Below are 16,140 nucleotides of genomic sequence, written 5' to 3' on the forward strand. Positions count from 1 at the left end.
AGAATAGCAAGGGGCTTGGGAGCACTCGCCAAGCACTCCCAAATAATAAAAAGTAAGTGACCTCTATCACTCAAAAGATAAATATACAACCACTGCATACTGCCAGGGATGACAAACGAAGATGAAACTTGGCGTCTTACTAGATAACTGGAAAGCAATCTTAGATCGTCTCAAATTGCCATGGAAAGGATAATAACCGGAGTAACACTTTGGGTCAGGAAACTAGCTTCGTGGATCAGGGAAAAATCTCGACTAGATGATGAGAATAATCATCATCATCATCAACAACAACAACTTGTCAACGCCCTCTGCAGGGCAAAGGCCTCTCCCATAGACCTTCAATTATCCCGGTTCTGTAGTTACTGTGACCAATTTATCCCCGCTAACTTCATTATCTCATCGTCCCACCTAGCTTTGTGCCACCCCATGTCATGCTTGCCTTTTCTAGGGATCCGCTCTATTACCTTGAATGCACAACGGCTATCTTGCCTTCCATTACATGCCCTGCCCACACCTATTTCTCCTTCTTAATTTATACTAACCCGTCTTTAACATGCGTTTGTTCCATGACCCTCTACGCTCTCTTGTTGTTTCTTAACGTTACACCTATCATCTTCCATTCCATTGCTCGCTGATTCGTCCTCAATTTAAGTTGAACCCTTTTAGTGAGCCTCCAAGTTTCAGCCCCGTAGGTGAGTACCGGTAATAAGCAGCTTTCCTCTTAGGGGATGATATCATAGATGATATCATAGTTCAAGTAGAGAAAAGGAAATGGTCTTGGGCTGGCCATGCAGTGAGACGAACTGACAACCGTTGCACAATTAGGGCAACAGAGTTAATACCAAAAGATTGGACTAGAAGGGGAAGGCTAATAACAAAATACGGAAATTCGGTGGACAACACTGGACTTGAGGGGCGCAGGACTGGAGCTGTTGGAAGTGAACGGGAGAGGCCTTCGCCCTGCAGTGGGCCTTAGTGGGCTGTTGTCGTTGTTGTTGACGACGACGACGACGACGACATTAATGATGATGATGATGATGGTGATGATGATGATGATGATGACGATGATGATGATGGTGGGTGTGTAAAATGCCGCTACCATTTCCCTAGTTGTCGTAAAGCTTGGCTCCTCTGCAAGCTCTGCAAGCCCTGGGGAGCGTGCAAGCTCCAACTTGCCTGCTCCTTCTGGCTTCCCCTAGGCTTGCTTGCCCGGCAGGCTTAGCCCGGGCAGTAAAGCGGCAGTGCCGATATAGCTCGCGGCATCACCACCATTTTATTTTTCTAGTTCTTTAAAAGATTGCGCTGGGTAACCTTGGTCTGGCCATTAAGTGCAGACGGCGGCAGCAGCGGACCGCAGCGAACACCCCTGGGCCAATACCTGTCAGCCCCGTTACTCGGTTTGGGTTCTTTGGTGCGCGTTACGACGTGTACGAGGCGTAATCGTTATCAAACAACAATTCAGTGATTGGGAACGGATGAATTTCTTCGTTAAACAGACAAATTTGCTGCAGTTGTCTTCACTAGAGTTGCCTTGCACTTTAGAGGAAACGTAGGAATCGGGCCAGGCCATGTGGCATGCTTCATTGCACAGGGTGAACCCACTCGCAGGTTCACTGACCATTTGAAGTGAAACTTCTAGTTTAAACTAATACTCTAGGTGACAAGGACTTTTCAACAACAGCCGATCAAAAAAGACGAGGGACGCAGTCGGCGATGATCGCGCTTTAAAAAGCCAGCGAGTCCGGCGGACCGCTGGCTCGCCTGCTGCGGTGCGCCGCTCTTTTGCGTACCTGCGCACTCTGCGTGCACTCTCATAAACCGTGCTCGTTTGCGACGCCTTTACGAATACACGGTGCAGCGTTAGCTTGCCGTTTTGTTCCGTGTCTCAGTGACAAAATACCGCGAGCGTTAGAAGCGTGAAATCTGTTTTGCGATTCCGAAATTAGAGGCGGTAAAACAAGGTGGTCGCGCGAACTGAGAGGCCGCTCGCTTTCCTTGCTTGGTCTCACTTTACTTAATTACGCTCTTGCATTATATATTCTCAGTTCGCACTTAATAGGCTATAATGATTGTCAGCAACGCTTTGAATTGTAAGGCCGAGTTGCATGCGGCCGACACTGCGGAGGGCTGGACGGCAAATCGGTGGGAGGGGGAGGAGGCTTTGAACGCAAAAAAAAAAAAAGAAATAGCTAGTTGCCAATTATATTTGACAATAATCTGGTGAAGTGGGAAGATGGGGGACAATTCAACTGGAAGCGACCAATTCTCTGTTCTTGTCTCCCTGCCTAACTCCATTTGAGGACAAAACTGGCGTGTCGGCGTTCAGACTGTTAGCGACGACTCCTGCACTAGAAGATAACCAACAGAATCAGTGATGACCGTATGTAAATATTCGGGGCCGCGTGCCGTGTATGCGGCTGTTATGTTATGCAAATATAGAAGTACACATCTTTGCAGGCAGCGGGCGTGTGATGTGGTGCTTGTTTTGCGTCCTTTAATAGCGCTTAATTTGTTTATTTGACGCTATTGCCTCACGTACTTGCTAGTAGACATGTACCCTACCGTTCGTAAATCGTGCGGCGTAAAAACGTCTCAGCTTTCTCGTCTTCTTGATTTCCTAAAGCCATGCAACTTATCATCATCGTCGGCCATTCAGAATGCAGCCAGTTTCAACATTATACCCCTCAGTCGCTTCAATGGTGGACAATGGTGGACAAATGGTGGACAAATTTCCGTAGTAGCCGCAATCTTCGGTTTTTTTTTTAATCTGATTGACCAGATATAAAAAATCCCCCGTTAACGCGTCGTGATAATCCTCCATTAAAAAAAACCTTCATTTCGTAGCGGCTTTTTTGGTGACCGCCCCAAGTGCCCCAATCAGCAAAAAACAGAGCGTCGTCGTTGTTGTGGTTGTTCCTATAAGAAAACGGGCTTCGTTGTAAGAAGTAAATAATACGCACGTGGAACCCTACAGGATTCTAACCCAGGTGTGCACAGTAAAAGCCCTGTGCTGAAACGACTGCGTTATTTTTCTTTTTTTCCTTACGGAACTGTACTGTTTGCGCCCGTTGCCAGCGTAAACCAAAAGTTGTGGCTTTTCCGTATATGGTGCATATACACAAATGGCGTATTAACCATAAATTGGGAGCTTCAAGGGGCAATAATTCCGCTTAAAAAAAATCCCAGAACTGTGAATAAACAATCAAAATGTTGTTGCAGAATATTTTTTGTCGCGGGAGATCTGAAGGGGGTGGTACGCTTTGGGGTGAGCACGTCTGCTGGCTGACTAAATTTGTGCAGTTTGGTGAAGACACGAAAGCGAAGAAAGAGATGTAAGTACGTACAGTTAAGCAGAAAAGAGCCAGTCGAACTAATTCGCGCCAAAACGCTAAGAAACGCAAGCGAAGAAGGAGATTCAAACACAATGTAGAAGTAAACAAGCACGTAAAGCAAGTAAGCAGAATCAAGCCCCCCGAGGAGTTTTGGTAAGCGCGCGAGCATTGCCTATTTTATGAGACAAGTTTGCTGAAGTGGTTTTTATTCTTACAGATCTTTGGGAGCTACAGAGAACTTGCCTGTCCTCGAGAGGTAATGTTTGTGTTTATGCAATTGTCAGTGCTGTATAATCATACATGCGGGGAAAAAAACCTTAAATGTTTTCATCAACGTTTTCTTAGTCCTTAAAAATGTGCAAAAATGCCATTTATGCGATATGACAGCAGCAATAGTGCTTTATGGGAAACGTTCAAAGCGTCCAAGAACTGACAGGTTTGCCCATAGGAAGAGGAATAAACTTTTATAAAACAGCAAGGTGCTGGTGTAAGGGGCACCCACCCGGTGAGAGGAGTCCTCAGTCCAGGACCCCTTCGAGTCTACCGGCATTCTTCGCTCTCTCCACCAACGTTTGCTGGTCGCAGAGGTCAGAACTGGTCAGCATATCCACCCATCAATTGCTGAAAGGAGGGATTGGGCTTTGGTGTGAGTTTCGGCGTGTGGTTGCACTCCCAAACGATGTGATTTAGGGTCCTGTGTGCGGGCAGTATTTTCAGTTGGCAGTGTATTGTGTCGAGTACATGGCGTGAAGTATGCTGTTGTGAGGATAAGTGTTTGTTTGGAGTCTTCGTAGCGTGGTGGCGTCTTCTTTGGCTAGTTGGTGGTCCGACGCTGGATATTTACGACGAACATGTCTGTAGTGCGACAATATTTCTGCGTATGTGGGAAGAGGCATAGACGTTGGATATGAATCTCTCTGTTGGTATGGTTCCCGCTCGGAGACGGCCTGGTGTGAATGTTCTCGGGCTGCGGAGTGAGCCGCTTCGTTTCCTTCGAGGGCAGTACGTCCGGGTGACCATACGATTTCTATGTTTGATAATTGGGGGTGTCATTGCAGTATGTGCAGAGCGGGTTTTGAAATTCTTCCATTTAAGTAGTTGCGGCACGCCGTCTGTGAGTCGGTGATGATGGTGATGTACTCTTTTCCAGTGGTGGCTGCGAGGGCAATTGCGGATTCTTCTGCTATCTCTGTTGACTTTATTAGGCCGGTCGCTGCCGATAGTTCTTTTCCTGCTGCGTCGATTACGCTGATTGCGTGAGCTGGCTGGTCCTGGTAAGGCGATGCGTCTGTGTACCTGGTGGTCGGCACATGCATCCGATTAGGGCCTGCCGTCTTGCTTTGCTGTATTTGTTATAAACCTGAATTTTGTAGAATAGGGGGGGTCGCGTGGCACCTGAACGTGATGACAAGTGAGCAGAGGTGATGCGCATCCGCAGCGCATAACCTTTATTCTAGGGAATCCGGGACGTCTGCGAGTGTACTCGATGATTGTATTGGCGGTGATAAAAAATAGCACTGGCTTAGCTCAGCTATTCCAGGATATACGTGACGTAAGCTAAGGTTCAGCTGGCTATTCTTAGGTTTCCTGGTTGTCTAGGATTACCTGATTATCATGCTTGCTCTTACTAAAACGATTTCCAAACCAATCCAATCCAATCAAATCCAGTAAAGTCCAGTCCAGTCCAGTCACTGCTCCACGCGCATGGCTCCTCGCGCAGCCCGGCTCTCCAGGAGTCAGGCGAAACGGCTATCTAATGGCTCCGGCGCAGCGTCAGACTTGGCTACTGCGCAACGGAGGAGCACAGCTAGGCACGCGCCAGCGCCAGTGTGTTTGCCGCGGCTAGACCGGCGAACGTGCAGACTGAATTCTCTACACACCCGTACTCCAATTGGATTGGATTTCAATCTAACACAATAAAATTTAATACAATCCAATCCAATCCAAACCAAATCCGATCCGATCCAAGCCAAGCCAATCCAAGCCAATGCAATCCGATCCGATCTGATCCAATCCAAACCAATCCAATACTCCTCGCGCTTGCGCAGAACGGCCCTTCACGGCCCACGCGAAACTGATCAACCTCGGCCAGTGTAGCTTACGCTACAAAAACGAAAACGAAGAATAAGGCGCGAGCATGGTGTTGCAGAATAATGGGCGGTAGAAATATTCCCTGCCGTAAGTCAACCAAACGAAAGCGCAGAAAGAAATGCCAATACGATGCAATTGTAATTATGGCCAGCAGGCTTGTGCCTCAAAAGCACCTACGAGGACTTGAGTGTCCCGAGGAATTTTTTTAGTTTTGGTGCTTATTTCCTACTTTTTATTATTACAGCTTTTCTGGAGCCCCGCGTCCTGTACCCTGGATGTAAAGTATCATGTTTTATATCATTCTATAGTACGTTTATATGCTTGCATGCGAAAAAAAATGAAAATATTTTGGTGAATGCATTCGTAGTACGGAAATGTGGTCAGTATTTACGGAGGCTACTAGTCAAAAAAGTACTGGAAAACGTGGACGCTGGTTGGCAAGGCCTGAACTTATAATCATAATCTCTTATAATCATAAACATAGGCTTATCATAAGCATAATCATAAACTTATAATCATAATCATAAGTAGGTCATACTCTCTTTTCACATGCTTCTTATTGAATGAGGTATCGTATGTACTCGTAGCAGATACAAAGATGTGATAGTAGGCCGACGTAATGGAAACCCGCGGTGCCTGGCGACTCTCTGTTTATCGCACGTAGAAAGTACACGAAAATGCAAATTTTCCGCTTTTGGAATCAAATTGTAATGCGTAAGAAAAATCAATCAAACTGCACGAATAGCGAACAGGAAGAACTAATTTTGCCACCCTGTCAATACCATATAACGTTATGGCCATTCTTCGCAAAATATTGAGCACATTCTATGTGTACCGACACTGTTATTAAGGAGGCCTACACATAAACAGCACTTCTTGTCTGTCCAATAAAAAACAGAACCAGAGAGCTTTCACAACTCACTAACACAGCATCCAGGCACAGCCACCTGGTTTAATATACCCCAAACCACTGAACTTTTCAATCTCTAACCTCTGACATCTTAGATCTATGTATAGTTTACAGGAGCCACACTACCAGAAAACATTTCAACATTTCTCAATAATTCTTCAGAAGAACTACTGAATTAGTACCAAGTGAATCAGCACCACAGCCAGAATACACGGCTTACGTCCCCTGTTATCGCAGCCTACAGTGACCTGGGGTAACTGCGCTTTGCTTCTCGGCACGTGCGAGCCGATCCGAGGTGACGAGCATTCCAACTGGCCTGCTTCGGTGCTCCCAGCGCCGAATTTGGATACGGCGAGCCTAGCAATCTGGCAACCTGGAACGTCATAGAGAACGCTCCGCATAGAAGCAGCAGGATTCAAAAGTCCCTCAGCGCCCGTCCACTTCAGGCATGGCACTGCAGACAGAATGCACGACTTACATCCCCTGTTATGGCAGAAAGTAGCTATAGCTACTTAAGAAGTGCTGCAGCAGTAACGTGTCTTGGTTGCTGTATGATTTCGATTTCGTGCCCATCAGAGTGGTTTTTTACGCTGAAGCGAACAGTGTCATTCTCGCGTGACAAGTGCTTGCTTGCTTAGCCGTCTACTTATGCTTTCGGGTGATGTCCAGGCAAACCTGGGGCCGATGAGCAAAACCGAGGCTGAGGCTTTTTTTACACCTCTGAAAACAATCCCCAAACTTGAGGAGACAAACGAGACGTGCGATGGATGAACTTAAATGCCTCAGCTGAACTTAAATGCATCAGGCAGCTTACTTTAATGAAATCTTGGCGCTGACACCAGAGCAATTCTTGAACTTTCCGAGCAAGTCACGACTATCGCGTCCCGTTGCAATGACGCCGAAAATGGACAACGAAGGTCAAACTTGCTGTTTTGGGGTTCGATGATGATCCTGAGGAAGATTGGACCAAATCAGAAGAAAAAATAATCAATTCGAGCTCCAAGAAAGTAGAGTTATCCAAAACCAGCACGCACTTTGAAGGCGTGCATAGATTAGGCCAATACACAGAAGGGAAAAAACAGGCACATTAGAGCAAAATTTGTCTTCTTCAAAGACAAACAGGAAGTGCTGTCATCAGCGCGAAAACTTAAAGGAACCGGATTTTCTATCAATGAAGATTTCTCTATTGTTACCAGGCAAATAAGGACAACGTTGTAGGACTTTGCTAAGGCCCGGGACCGCAAATTCTACTCAGCTGCGGATACTTTACGCATGGATAAAAAATCCTTTGTGTTTGGTAGTATTACAAACCACGTGGTGCTATTGACAAGATAGTTCTTACACCCCCGCCTCTTAAAAAGCGTGTTATCAAAAGTCGCAGCAACACGCGTGCTGAAGGGCGTCCCCAAGATAACCCCATCTCTAACAAAACTTCATTGTCATTTCCACTTACATACGAGCCTATTGCGTAAACAAGATGAAATAGCTTCCCCACATGACGACAACGAATCTCATGTCCTCGCCCTTACTGATACGTGGCTGCACACTGGTATACACGATAACGATTTTTTTTTCAAATTTTGACGCCTTTAGTATCTACCGTACAGATCGCGCTGACAGAAGCGGTCGGGGTGTTCTTTTGGGCATTAGAAAAACAATTTGTTCTTACGTTGTCGACACAGAATTGGCACTTAAGATAATATGGGTAGTTTGCAAAACAAGCCCTACTAACGTTGTTCTCAAGGGAAACTGTTACCGCCCTCCAGATGCCAATAGTTGTTTCCCATCTGAATAGCGGAAAAGTATTACTAATGCCATCAATTTGGGCCACACTAAGATGTCTTTCTTTTTGGAGACTTTAACTTTTTGCAGATTGATTAGAACCTTATATTCTCCCCTTGTAACACATCAGACGATTTTATCAGCCTAACCCTTGTCTCAAATCTTCCACAGGTCGTCAATAAACCCACCCGTGAAAACAACATCTTAGATGTATTACTCCTCAGCCCCTGATACTGTCGTGGACATCCTTTACCAAGAATGTCTTAGCAACCATAGACTTCGTGAGTTAACCATTGTTCTTCAAGGCGGTAGGACAGCGCTTGGCCAGTAGACGAAACGTAGACGCCCGATGCACTACTGTGAGGTGTAGATGAACCGTCCGTAAAAAAAATCCCCCCACCTCCCCGAAGGGGATCGTGCGGAATTGCGAATGCATTGGGTGCACCGAATTCTTCTTTGCTGTATCGTTGCCGCGAGGGATTCGACTTCACCGACTTCCATCGCTATCACGGCGCCAGTCGGCAAGCAGTCACGGAGAGAGGCGCGCGCTCCCTGCATTTATATGCGCAGCGAGCGGAGAGGGGTACGCGGAGAGGAGAGAGAGACCCGCGCCAGCCCGCGCGCGACCTCTCTCTCCGCCCCGAGCTCCGCGATGCGAGCGCCCTCACATGCCGAGCGCGCTCCTCCTCTCCACTCACTCTCCGCTACTCCGCCCGAGCTCCGCGATGCGACCGCCCTCACACGCCGAGCGCGCTCCTCCTCTCCCCTTGCCCTCCGCTACTCCGCACCTGCTCCGGTTGCTAGGCGCGCGCCACAGCTGTTGCTAGGCGCACGCCGCTCAACGACGCAAGACAACCCGCGGCTAAGAAATGCATTCGCATTTAAAATGTTGGCCATATGTGAATAACAGCCACTGATGTGGGCGAGCACGAGTTGAAGGAAGCAGAATTGAGGGAGTGTTCGCTTTGAGGTGACACGTATGTTGAGTTTTATGCACACCGGTGACAGAGTCCAGGGGGGGAAATCAGACGGCATGGTTGGTCGCGCTTGGGAAGGCACAGATATGTTAATAGAGTTTATCATCTGTGCAAAGCTGGAGCTTTCGTTGCGCTGTACAACACGGGTCAAAAGATTGGTTGATGTGCGCAATCGATGCCGCAGGTATATTTGGAATGTCTCCTGCAGCCGAAGAACATCTAAGGGCAGGCAGCCAGCCTCCGCAACGGTACCAGCGCAGGAGGAGCCCCTAGGAAGGCCAAGGCAGGTGCGCATACAATTATTTCTTGCCCCATCAAGCTGCTTTTTGCTTGTGGTCGACAGCCGCTGCAAAACAGGCAGGCTATAACGCAGCAAGCCATCAACATAAGCCTTGGAGAGAAGCACCATCGATCGACAGTCACTGCCCCATTGACTTCCACGTCGGCCGAGCTTCATGCAATTAAGCAATCCCTCCGCTACATTCTTCGTCAACCATCAGCAAAATGCGCTATATTCACGGACTCTAAGACAGCGCGGCAAACCCTACGGCATGCCAGTTGCTTCAGCCTCCACGACCACGTATCCTGCGACATCACAACCTTCACCATCTAGCCTACGTCGCTGGGCATCGTGTGACCTTGCAATGGATACCCGCAGATTGTGGCGTTCTCGGCAACGAGAAAGCAGATGAGGCGGCTCGCAGAGGGCTACAACTGCGCAATGTAAGGAAAATTTTCTTTACAAAGCACGAGGCTGCAGCGCTAGCGAAGCAGCTTGCCTTAGAGGAACGAAACCGTCTCTGGTCTTTTCCCGAAACTCACCACCCTTTTCTCTATGACACAGACTCTGACCAGAGAATGAGGCTCCCAGAGCGAATCCCACGTCGACTTGAGACGCTCTACCATCGGCTGCGCCTCAACGCAGCACTTACGAACTCCTAGCGACACCGCCTCGGTCAAACCACAAATCCTTACTGTGATAACTGTGGTTTGCCAGAAACTGCTGTACACGTTTTATTAGAGTGTCCGGCGTACTACCAGGAAAGGAACGACCTCGCCAAGAAGGTCGAGTGCCTCAACAATGGACTTTTATCATTGAAATCTCTTCTTGGACCATGGTCATCTCCATCATCCCAGCGAAAAGTGTTAGATGCACTGTTTGATTATTTACACGACGTCGGCGTCGCAGAGACACTGTAGAACTCCACATCGTCATCCTGTGAGAACACCTGGACTTTTACATGACCCACGGAACACTCCATGTTGCCTTCTTCTTTACCTCTTCTTTTTCCCCTCTCTTTTGCCCTACTTCCTTTAGGACCTTTACTTCCTCCACCCCATCCCCGCAGAGTAGCATGTAGGCGAATACATGCCTGCAGACCTGTCTGTTTCTTCTAAAGAAGAGCTCTCTCTCTCTCTCTCTCTCTCTCTCTCTCTCTCTCTCTCTCTCTCTCTCTCTCTCTCTCTCTCTCCATTGATCTTCCTGTAACTTCTTCCCGCAAAACTATGAAAAAAAAATCGTGACTATAATAAAGCCAACTATGCCGAAATCAACAATGAATTTGAAATAATCTTTAGCCAGGTACTCTTGTCCTCGTTTAGTAATCGTTCGGTTCACGACAACTGGGCAAATTTCTGTGACAAAATGACAGTCTTGATTAAATACATACATTCCATTGATTTCGATAACCAATGACAAATCAAATGTCTGGTTCTCTAAGTGACTTAGCTAGTTAATAAATAAATAAAAAACGTCTGTACCGAAAAGCTAAACGCCAGCGCACAGCCAGTGCATGGGAGACGTATAAGGAGTGTTTAGTCGCATACTACGCTGCAATACGTTCCGCTAATCATAAATATTTTCAACAGAGATGGGTTTCCTTCTAAAAAGTAATAAAAAAAATTCCGACATGAAATATCTCGCAATCGTGATGCTAACCTCATTACTTTACATGATGAAAATCACGAGCTTCCTTCTAACAGTCAGTTTTGTTCTGGTTTGAATACATTTTGCTGTTTACTGCGGGAAGGCCAATCCACATTACCTAACGTTCCGGATTATAATTACCAGTACATGCAACCTATTGAATTTACGGCCGAAGGTATAGAATGCCTGACAACCAAGCTGAAGGTGTCCAGCTCCGCTGGCGCTAATAATATTAACTCAAAAGTACTAAAAAAACACCATTTCCACTACAATTAAAATTCTGTGCTATATTTTTCAACAATGTTTAGAGTCTTGGAAGATACCTGACAACTGAAAAATTGCCAAAGTTACCCCATTGTTTAAATCAGGATACAAACATCTACCCCAAAATTGCGGTCTAATCTCACTTCCATCGATTTGCTGCAAAATGTTAGAACACATTATCGCTTCCCACATTTAAACCACCTTGAGTCTAACCAGTTTTTTTTCCGCAGCCACCATGGGTTTAGAAAAGGTTGGTCATGTGAGACATAACTGCTAGAATTCACGAATGACCTTCGCTCGAACCTGAATAATATCCTCCAAACAGACTGCATTTTTCCAGACTTTTTGGAAGCGTTTGACCGTGTGCGCCACTGCCGCCTAATCTCAAAACTGTCTGTTCTTCAATTAGACTTACTAAACTTATCCTGGTTTCGGAATTTTCTTTCTCTCCGGTAATAGGTCACTGTCATAGATTCGTCTCCAATGTGCGATATAATTTCCGGGGTGCCCCACGGCAGCGTTCTCGGCCCACTGCTGTTTGTTTTCTTTATTAACGACTTTACGCAATTCGTTGCATCATTCATACGAATATTAGCTGTTGACTGCATAATCTACTATCCTATCAAAAACGTTAACGATCATTACGCACTGCACAAAAATCTTCACGTAATTATCTAATAGTGTGAAACGTGGCAAATGGTACTAAACGCATCGACATGTAAACCCATTTCATTTAGTCGTAAGCATGACCCCCTCATTTTTTCATACCGTATAAATAACGAACTGCTCTCGCATGTTTTCGCATACAGATATTTGGGCGTACACTTCACACAAAATCTTTCATGGTCCTCTCAAATCCCGAATATCTGGGCAGATGCCTCGACATAACTGCGATACCTACGCCGTAACCTACATTGCTCCCCCGCTAATATCCGCAAACTAGCTTACTAAACATTTGTTCGCCCTCAACTCAACTCAAAGTTGCCTCACCAATCTGGTCCCCCCACCAAAACAACTTCACCAACATGATCGAGGCAGTTCAAAATAGGCAAGCCCAATTCATTTGTCGTAACTCTGATTTCTGCTGCAGCGTAACACAAGAGAGTTTTAGTACAGCGTTTGTTGCCTTTGCGTACGCTAAACGCTAAATTTTTGCGTCCCGCTACGGAAACACCGCGAGCGGAGTTTTAGTGGAGCGTCTCATCAGTTTTGCGTAGCGGCACGCTAATGCATACGGCGCCATATGTCTAATGTTTTGAGAAATGGATCGCAGGCTGATCTGCGAGCGGAGTGCCGGTGTGCTTGCAGATTTTACGACTATCCAAACAATTGTAAACAAGCGTTTTCCCGTTAGTATTGAATGCAACACGGCCACAGCACGGCATGAATATTCTCTTACCTGAGTAAGTTCCATAAAGACACCGTTGAAGTCCCGCGGAACTGCTTTCGTGCAATCGCACAGAACGCCCTGAACCGAATGCCCGGGTTTGACGCATACATTTTATTCAACTTCAAAACAATCCAGAGAGACCTTTCGAACCAACACAACGTCACGACATGCGTTGCAAGTCTCAACTGCAATCGACCGGCGATTGGTTGCCTCCTCCTGCCCGTCGTAAATCCGGCACTCACCTCGCAAGCGGTTTGCGGGGTGGAACAGCAAGTCACTTCATTCTGGCGCTCAAGCCGAGAGGGCTTTTAGCCACGCACACTGTACATACCCGATGCGAGGTAGGTTGAGTCGTACGTCACTCGAGAACGATAATCCAGCGCATGGGAAGCACTGTACACCTGCAGAAACACAACGCCGCATTTCATCGCGAACACACACACACACACACACACACACACACACACACACACACACACACACACACACACACACACACACACACACACACACACACACACACACACACACACACACACACACACACACACACACACACACACACACACACACACACACACACACACACACACACACACACACACACACACACACACACACACACACACACACACACACACACACACACACACACACACACACACACACACACACACACACACACACACACACACACACACACACACACACACACACACACACACACACACACACACACACACACACACACACACACACACACACACACACACACACACACACACACACACACACACACACACACACACACACACACACACACACACACACACACACACACACACACACACACACACACACACACACACACACACACACACACACACACACACACACACACACACACACACACACACACACACACACACACACACACACACACACACACACACACACACACACACACACACACACACACACACACACACACACACACACACACACACACACACACACACACACACACACACACACACACACACACACACACACACACACACACACACACACACACACACACACACACACACACACACACACACACACACACACACACACACACACACACACACACACACACACACACACACACACACACACACACACACACACACACACACACACACACACACACACACACACACACACACACACACACACACACACACACACACACACACACACACACACACACACACACACACACACACACACACACACACACACACACACACACACACACACACACACACACACACACACACACACACACACACACACACACACACACACACACACACACACACACACACACACACACACACACACACACACACACACACACACACACACACACACACACACACACACACACACACACACACACACACACACACACACACACACACACACACACACACACACACACACACACACACACACACACACACACACACACACACACACACACACACACACACACACACACACACACACACACACACACACACACACACACACACACACACACACACACACACACACACACACACACACACACACACACACACACACACACACACACACACACACACACACACACACACACACACACACACACACACACACACACACACACACACACACACACACACACACACACACACACACACACACACACACACACACACACACACACACACACACACACACACACACACACACACACACACACACACACACACACACACACACACACACACACACACACACACACACACACACACACACACACACACACACACACACACACACACACACACACACACACACACACACACACACACACCGCTTCGGTCACTGGCCTGGCTAGAAAGCTTCGTTCGGGCAGTCAGCGATGTCACGACAATACGGAGCTGTGCGAGGGGCGATGTGCTAAGCACTCGACGTATTTAAAAACACAGGGGCAAAGAACTTGGTTCATCGGGAGCAAATTACTGTCGACATAAAAGCGGAATCGTGGATGCTTGACGGGCTACTTTCCGCCATGTTGGAAACGCAAGCGGCCTCACGTACGGACGCTATTTCGCTGAAATAGCGTCCGTCCGCTAAACGCAGAAGCGGCTTAACGTACGGTGCATGGGCAGTGAGAACGACGTAAAGAAATAGCGTTCGCTAACTGTTTGCGTATGGTTGCATACGTTATTCTAAAACTCTCTACAATTAAAATGGTTTATTCACTTCAATTATTATCCTCTCACCGCAATATTTCTTATTTATGCCTCTTTCATAAATACGTAAGTAGCACTAAGATGACCAGACTTCCAATTGAACGACCCACCTACTTATCAACTAGACTACACAACCGGAGAAGTTTCTCCCGTATGCACGGTAAAAAAAACTCCTTTAACGCACCCGCATTACCTCGAGCCATCACGTACTTTTAAGAGTACTAGTACTCTTATCCCAAAATAACTACTACTCCTAATTAAAATGGTATAGTAAGAGGTGCGCATACGCATGAACCCTTCTGCTCACACTAGAACGTGCTCGAAAGCCGTTCGAGCACGTTCACTGTTATGATACCCTATCTGCGGTGGTACACCATTACACCTGCCGATGTTCCTTTTCTTTGTATTTTCTTTTTGCAAATGCCACCGAAACTAGCTCAAGCTTAAACAGCTCTGCTGGTAATATATTATGCCAATTCATAATGTTTTAAACATCGTGAGGGACAAAACATCCCCCCGCTTTTAGATAATGTTCAGTCCACCCCTGTAAACGGCTATGAAATACCTCCAAAGTTGGAGGGAGGCCTTCTACACCCCTTTTCGTAGTTGGCGACCTGCCACACCCTTCCTCTTAGTTTCCAACACACTAATTTGTAGATTTACACCATTGTGGGAAAAAGGGTGTAGAAATAGGAAACACCCTTCACTTTCATAAATGCGAGGAGTACTTCGAGAGTTGAACAGCTTCTCTATTTACACCGGCGTGGTTTGATTGCGCACGCAACCGGCGTGATGTGAGATGCCCTGTTCCCTCCAGGAGGAAAGCAGGACAAAACTGCTCGCGGGAGAGAGTAAAGAGAGAGAGATAGAGACAGTTAAAAAGAAAGAAATGCAGAAAGGATCACGTCGTACGAGCGTTGGGGATGCCGCCGTCCACCGAAAACTGTCGCCCGAGAGCAGTCGCCAGGCGGGGCACCCCACATACGAAGAAACGAGACAATAAGGAGGGGTCGCGGAGAACATGGTGGTCGTCGGCCGGGGAACCCTTCGTTACCTCCGGGTTTTAGTCAAAATTTGGCAGTGTAACAAGTTACAAGGAACTTTTTTTTACAAAAACGTCTATCGTATGCCCCGGGGAACTGTCTGCAGCAACATGTGAAGTAACGGAAGCTGTGA

This window comes from Haemaphysalis longicornis, unplaced genomic scaffold, assembly GCF_048455015.1.
Source record: "Haemaphysalis longicornis isolate Haplotype H1 unplaced genomic scaffold, Haemaphysalis longicornis Haplotype H1 scaffold_49, whole genome shotgun sequence".
Classification (NCBI taxonomy): Eukaryota; Metazoa; Arthropoda; class Arachnida; order Ixodida; family Ixodidae; genus Haemaphysalis; species Haemaphysalis longicornis.